The sequence below is a fragment of the Puma concolor genome, chromosome A2 (assembly GCF_028749965.1).
Source record: "Puma concolor isolate L17-30 chromosome A2, mPumCon1.1.hap2, whole genome shotgun sequence".
Taxonomy (NCBI): domain Eukaryota; kingdom Metazoa; phylum Chordata; class Mammalia; order Carnivora; family Felidae; genus Puma; species Puma concolor.
In genome coordinates, this window is record NC_141668.1 from 80,287,536 (window position 1) to 80,294,384 (window position 6,849).

General features: G+C 34.8%; 1 pseudogene; it reads right to left on the reverse strand.

Moving 5' to 3' along the window:
* Nucleotides 1–880: 880 nt before the first annotated feature.
* LOC112867113 (U2 spliceosomal RNA) lies at nucleotides 881–998 on the reverse strand (annotated as a pseudogene).
* Between the last annotated feature and the right edge of the window lie 5,851 nt (nucleotides 999–6,849).

Sequence of the window (6,849 nt, forward strand, 5' to 3'; positions counted from 1 at the left end):
CTAACTACGAGTGTCTATACACGCCCAACACAACACATACTTCAAATATAAAGGGGTTAGTGTAAAAAGTTGGAAAATTACATCCAAAGAAAACAGTGATCCAGAGAAAATGGAGATAGTTATACTAACATCAGATTAAATGGGCTTCAGCACAGAAATATTCCCAAAGATGAAGAACAGTAGATGATGATAAAGATATAAATTATTTAACAAACCATAACAACCCTAAATGTGTATGATTTAACAACAGAGCTTCAGATAACCTGCAATGATACAGAAAATATGAAAATTAGTATCAACCAACTTGATGTAATTGACATGTATAACGTTTATTTATTTTTGAGACAGAAAGAGACAGCATGAACGGAGGAGGGTCAGAGAGAGAGACACAGAATCCGAAACAGGCTCCAGGCTCTGAGCTGTCAGCACAGAGCCTGACATGGGGCTCAAACTCATGGACTGAGAGATCATGACCTGAGCCAAAGTCAGATGCCTGAGCCACCCAGGCACCCCAACGTAATTGACATTTAGAAAGCCCAGTAAGAGCACAGTAAATATTTCTTCAAGCGTATGTTTGTGTTCCCTAAGATAAGACTATATTCTCCTCTGTAAAACAAACCTTCACAAATTTAAGACTTGGAATTATTGAATGTATGTTCTAGGCTACTAATGGACTTAACTGAAAAATTAACAAAAAAGAGGTTAGATAAAAGTTACTCATAATATTCGGAAATTAAAAAAAAAAACAATGAATGACTCAATCAAAAAGGAAATCACAAGAAAATTTGAAAATATTTTAATTTAATAAGATAAAAATACATATGAAAATTTTGATAATACAGCTAAAGCAGTGTTTAGAGGAATATTTATGCCATTAAATATTTGTTTGAGCAAAAAATAAAGATAAAACATTGGTTTGGTTTAAGCTTCCCACTTAAGAAATTTAAAAATTAATAACAAATCTACACTTGATCTTAGCCAAAAGGCCGAGAAGCGATAAAATTAATAACAAATCTAAGACAAGTATAAGGAAGAAAATATTAAAGAGCAGAAATCAATAAAATTGACAACTGAAAAATATAAATGCAGCAAAATCTTTGTGTTTAAAAATATCAAAAACATTGATAAACCTGAGTACAAAAAGAAGGCACACATTGGAAGTATCAAAACAACAACAGCCAAAGCAGAACATTAAGACCCCAAGGATAAGGTTGCAATACAAATCCCATGACAAAAAACTGAGAGGAAATGGCCAACCTGATAAAACAGTCATAGCTAGCTCACTTAAAAATAAATTAAAAGGCTAAACTGTCCTCTATCTTGTAAAGAAATTGAATTTATATTTAAAGCCTTCCCAAGAAAGAAAAATCAGACCCCTATAACTGCTATCAAACATTTGAGGAAAAACAGTAACAATTCTACACAACCTGTCCAAAATTTGAAAGATCACAGAACACTCCTTAAGATACTGTATGAAGCTGATATTATTACTCTGACACCAAAAGTAGACAAAAATTTGACAGAAAAAGAATTCTACAGACTAAAATTCTCCAACATGTTAGCTAATTACATCCAGCAATATATAAATATAATACAAATTTTAATTTATCACAACCAAGTGGGTTTAACCTAAGTTAAATTATAGCCCTAGTCTATAATTTATCTATCTCTGTTGCACTGAAATATCCCCCTCAACTACAAGACATTACAGATGTTTCCCTATGACCAACTGACAAGACAAATTTTGGGATTGGTTTATAAATAGTTCAACATGATATGTTAATGCAATCCAAAAATTCACTACTGTCATGCTGAAGCTTCATTCAAGGAGGACTCTAGTAGTGAATGGTGAAAACTTCTTAGTCAAAAGAGTTTTGAGCAGTACTCTTGCATGTTTCCTTTCTGTGGAGAGAATATTGGCTTAAAATAAGGATATATATGGCTAGTCGATCCAGAGCCTGAAGGGTGGAATGAGGTAAGTTAGGGACTAAGCGGTGTGGGAAAGAAGCATACAAATGGAGTCATGTGAGTATTGACTATGTGTGAAACTCTTTGTCTTATGTATGTCAATACCCATGAGAGTATAGAGGAGGTACTAAGAAACTGAGCGGACAGGATGACATGAGCAATGGAAGCCAGAGAAATTCTGCCCACAGCCACCATAATGGAATAAATAACAGGGTAGCCATGGTGCTACAATCAAGACAACCGAGGTTGGGACCAAAAATGTCTGATCTTTCAGTAATGGAAACCGAGCTGGGTCCTTCATCCCAGATGAAGACCATTTAAGCCACTTGATGTCATGTTTAATAGGCTGCAAGTTTTTCACCCAGGGGAGGAAAACCATTCATATTTATGTGAAATTGCCATCAGTTATCATTCATTTGCCTCCCCTACTCACTATGCTTCAGGTAGCATCACTGCCCAATAGTTGTCAGGGCATCTGAGGTATAAACATGGAATTTGGAATCTAGCATTTTACGTAATGGAGGTGTGACATTTGGAACCACTGGTCCTATAATATCCCTCACTGCCTTAGAATAGCTTCATAAAACATTAAAGTTAGCTATTAATGGATCAAGTAAGAAGCCAGCCATGGAACAGACACTGTAATTTGAGGGCTCTGACTTTGAACAGCTAATGTAAATTGTTGTGGCCCAAAGAGCTACAGATGGATCTAGAAATTGAGGGTAGAAATAGGAGTGACCTCCTTTACTATAATTCCAGTGACTCACAAGTTTCGTGTTTACTGTCCCCACAATCTCAGTGTATTCAGTATAAATAGACGTTTTTTGTGCCTCATCATGTGTCTTTTCAACCTATGCGTGATTCAGCCATTACTGAAAACAGTAAGGAGGCTCCTCAAAAAATTAAAATTAGAAATACTATACAACACAGTTTTTCTACTTCTGAAGATTTACCTGAAGAAAACAAAAACACTAATTTTCAAATTATATATGTATATCTATATAATTTTCAAATTATATATGTGTGTGTGTGTGTGTGTATGTATCCCTATGTTTGTGGCAGCATTATTTACAAAAGTCAAGATATAGAAACAAGAACAAACAATCTTCCGTACAAGATAAGGAAAGATATGTCCATGGTAGATAAACGGACAAAAAAGTTACAGTATGATTTCTCTCATATGTGGAATTTAAGAAAACAAACAAACGGAGGGAAAAAAAGGAGAGATGGACCTAGAGAATAAACAAAATAGAAATAGACTCATAAATACAGAGAACAAATTGATGGTTTCTAGAGGGAAGGGGGATGGAAGGGTGAGCTGAATAGGTAAAAGGGATTACACGTACAAAATTCCCATTATAAAATAAGTCATAGAAATGAGAACATAGGGAAATATAGCCAATAACACTGTAAAAACTTTGTATGGTGGCAGACAGCAACTGTGTAATTGTCAAATCACTATATTGTACACCTGAAACTAATATTTTATACCTCAACTATACTTCAATAAAAACTTAAAAAATAAGAATAAAAAGAATATGGGGTCCTGGGTGGCTCAGTTGGCTAGGTGTCTTTGGTTCAGGTTATGATCTCACAGTTAGTGGGTTCAAGTTTTGCATCTGGCTCTACGCTGACAGTTCAGAACCTGGAGCCTGCATTGGATTCTGTGACTCCTTCTCTCTCTGTCCCAACTCCACTTGTGCTCTACCTCCTCTCTCTCTCTTAAAAGTAAACATTAATTTTTTTAAATGAGTAAAAAAATATTAAAACCACTGTGTAACAACAAAACAAAAAGTCTAAACACTAGAAATCTATAATCCCCAAATTTCCCTTGTGTCTTTCTTTTTTTTTTCTTTTCTTTTATTTATTTATTTTTTTTTTTTAGGTAAGAACAACTTAACATTAGATTTGCTCTCCTAACAAAAAACAAAAACAAAAACAAAAACAAACTATAACTATAGGCACATTAACTATAGGCACATTAAACTACAAATCTCTAGGAAATTACTCATCTAGCATAATTGAAATTTTATACCCATTAAATAACTCTTTTGGAGATATGTCAGATCATGTCCTTTACCCATGTTTTAATTGGGTTACTCATTTTATTTATTTATTTTTTTGTTATTGATCTGTTGGAGTAACCCAATTAAAAATAATACACATGTATAATGTTAACTCCTTATCAGATAAACAGCTTGCAAATATTTTCTCCCATAGATCATTCTGTCACTTGTTTCCTTTGCTTTGTGGAAGCATTTTTACTTGTCTATTTTTGCTTTTACTGCCTGTGCCTTTGGTGTCATGTCTAAGAAATCATTGTCAAGACCTCTCTTTTAGGTTGTTTTCTACAGGTTTTACAGTTTTAGGTCTTACATTCAAGTCTTTAATCCATTTTGATTTGATATTTGTGTATGGTGTAAAGTAGGGATCCAATTTCTTTTCCTTTTCTCTTTCTTTCTATCTCTCTCTCTCCCTGCCACCCTCTCTCTCTCTCCCTCCCTTTCTTTTTCTTTCTTTTTTTATTTTCCTTCCTCCCTCCCTCCCTATCTCCCTCCCTCCCTCCCTTCCTTCCTTCCTTCCTTCCTTCCTTCCTTCCTTCCTTCCTTCCACGTGGACTTCTAGTTTTCCCAGCACTCTTTGTAAAAGAAACAATCCTTTCTCTGTTGCATATTCTTGGCATCCTTATCAAAGATCACTTGGCTGTATACATGTTGGTTGATTTATGAACTATTTTGTTCCTTTCGCCTATATATCTGTCTCTTTGACAGTATCATACTGTTTTAATTTCTGTAGCTTTGTAATATGTTTTGAAATCAGGAAGTATAATGCCACCAGCTTTGTTCTTTCTTAAGATCTCTTGAGTATTCTCAGTGTTATGTAGTTCCATATAAATTTTAGATTTTTTTTCTATTTCTGCAAAAAAAAATGCCATTGGGATTTTGATGGAGATAGCATTGAATCTATAGGTCACTTTGAACTGTATGGATATTTTCAGAATAAGTGTTCCAATATATAAACAAAAAAACAAAACAACAACAAAGGGACATGATGAAACTTTGGGAGGTATTATATATTTATTTCTTGATTGTAGTAATGGTATCTCAGGTTATTTGCATATGTCCAGAGTCATCAAATAGGAAAGTATTTTAAAATACATGTAACATATTAAAATGCATTAAATATGTGCATTTCTTTGTAAGTCAAATAAAAAAAATACCACAGAAAGTCAAAAAGTGTAGTTAAAAAATAGAAAGATATGCATTGTTATTATATAGGAAAACAACATTTTGAGTACTGGGTGTTATATGTTAGTGATAAATCATGGAAATCTACTCCCACAGCTGAGAGAACAATGTATACACTGGATGTTAGCTAAATTGCCAATAAATTATATTAAAAAGAAAAAAAGAAAAAGCTTCAAACAAACAAACAAACAAGTAAAAAAATGCATACCACAAATGTGTTAAGAATGTGACGTGGCTAAATTCCTATAGAAACTTTTGCTAACAGGGGCGCCTGGGTGGCTCAGTCGGTTGAGCATCCGACTTCAGCTCGGGTCATGATCTCACAGTTCTTGAACTGGAGCCCCACATCAGGCTCTGTGCTGACAGCTCAGAGCCTGGAGCCTGCTTCGGATTCTGTGTCTCCGTCTCTGCCCCTTCCCCACTCATATTCTGTCCTTCTCTGTCTCTCAAGAATGAATAAACGTTTAAAAAAATTTTTTTTAAATTAAAAAAAGAGAAACTTTAGCTAAGATTTCCAAGAAAGTATGATACTTGTATTTCATACAACTTTCCAAAAGGGCATCAACATTTTCTTTTTTTTAATTATTAAATGTATTTTTATTAATTTTTTTATGTTTTTATTATTTTTGAGAGACACAGAGACAAAGTGCAGGTGGGGGGTGGGCGGGCAGAGAGGGAGGGAATCACAGAAAATGAAGCAGGCTCGGGGCTCTGAGCTGCCAGCACAGAACCTGATGCAGCACGAACCCATGAACCGTGAGATCCATGAACCATGACCTGAGCCAAAGTGAATGAGCCACCCCGTGCTGGCAAATTTTCTTTAATGTGGAATAACTTGACTCTGAACAACTTCAATAAACAGCAAGTGGTAAAATTTAAAAGACAATAATAAATGTGAATTCTAACTAAGTTAATACATAAATTGAGTAGGATATTGATAAATACCTCAGTAGTACACAGGAAGTATTTTAAGTATACAATGCTTAAAGCAGAGCACTGCTGTAGCAGCTAGGTGATTTACTGCTGGAGATGCTTGGCTTCAGTGATAGCTTCCCAGAGCATAATCAAAATCTGCTTTTTTATTTTTTTTAATGTTTTTTAACATTTATTTATTTTTGAGACAGAGAGCAACAGAGCATGAATGGGGGAGGGTCAGAGAGAGGGAGACACAGAATCTGAAGCAGTCTCCAGGCTCTGAGCTGTCAGCACAGAGCCTGACATGGGGCTCTAACTCAGTTGGTTAAGCTTCCTACTTTAGCTCAGGTCATGATCTCATGGTTCTGGAGTCTGAGCCCCACATAGGACTCTGGGATGATAGGACAAAGCCTGCTTGGGATTTTCTCTCCTTCCTCTATCTCTGCACCTCCCCTGCTCTCTCTCTCTCAAAAATAAATAAATAAACAAAAAATTAAATGTTAAATCACATTTGTTGCTAATTTATATTCTTAGAGAAATCCTACTTTTATATGCCTGTGTTTATAGAGTGCTACAATTACCTATGCTAACAATAATATCTTGTTGCATCAAGCATTATTAATGGGTGATAATTAACAGTGTTCTTGTACAATAACAAGATATGATATTGTCCAGTTTGCTTTGATACGATGTGATTATATCATTAAAATTACCATAA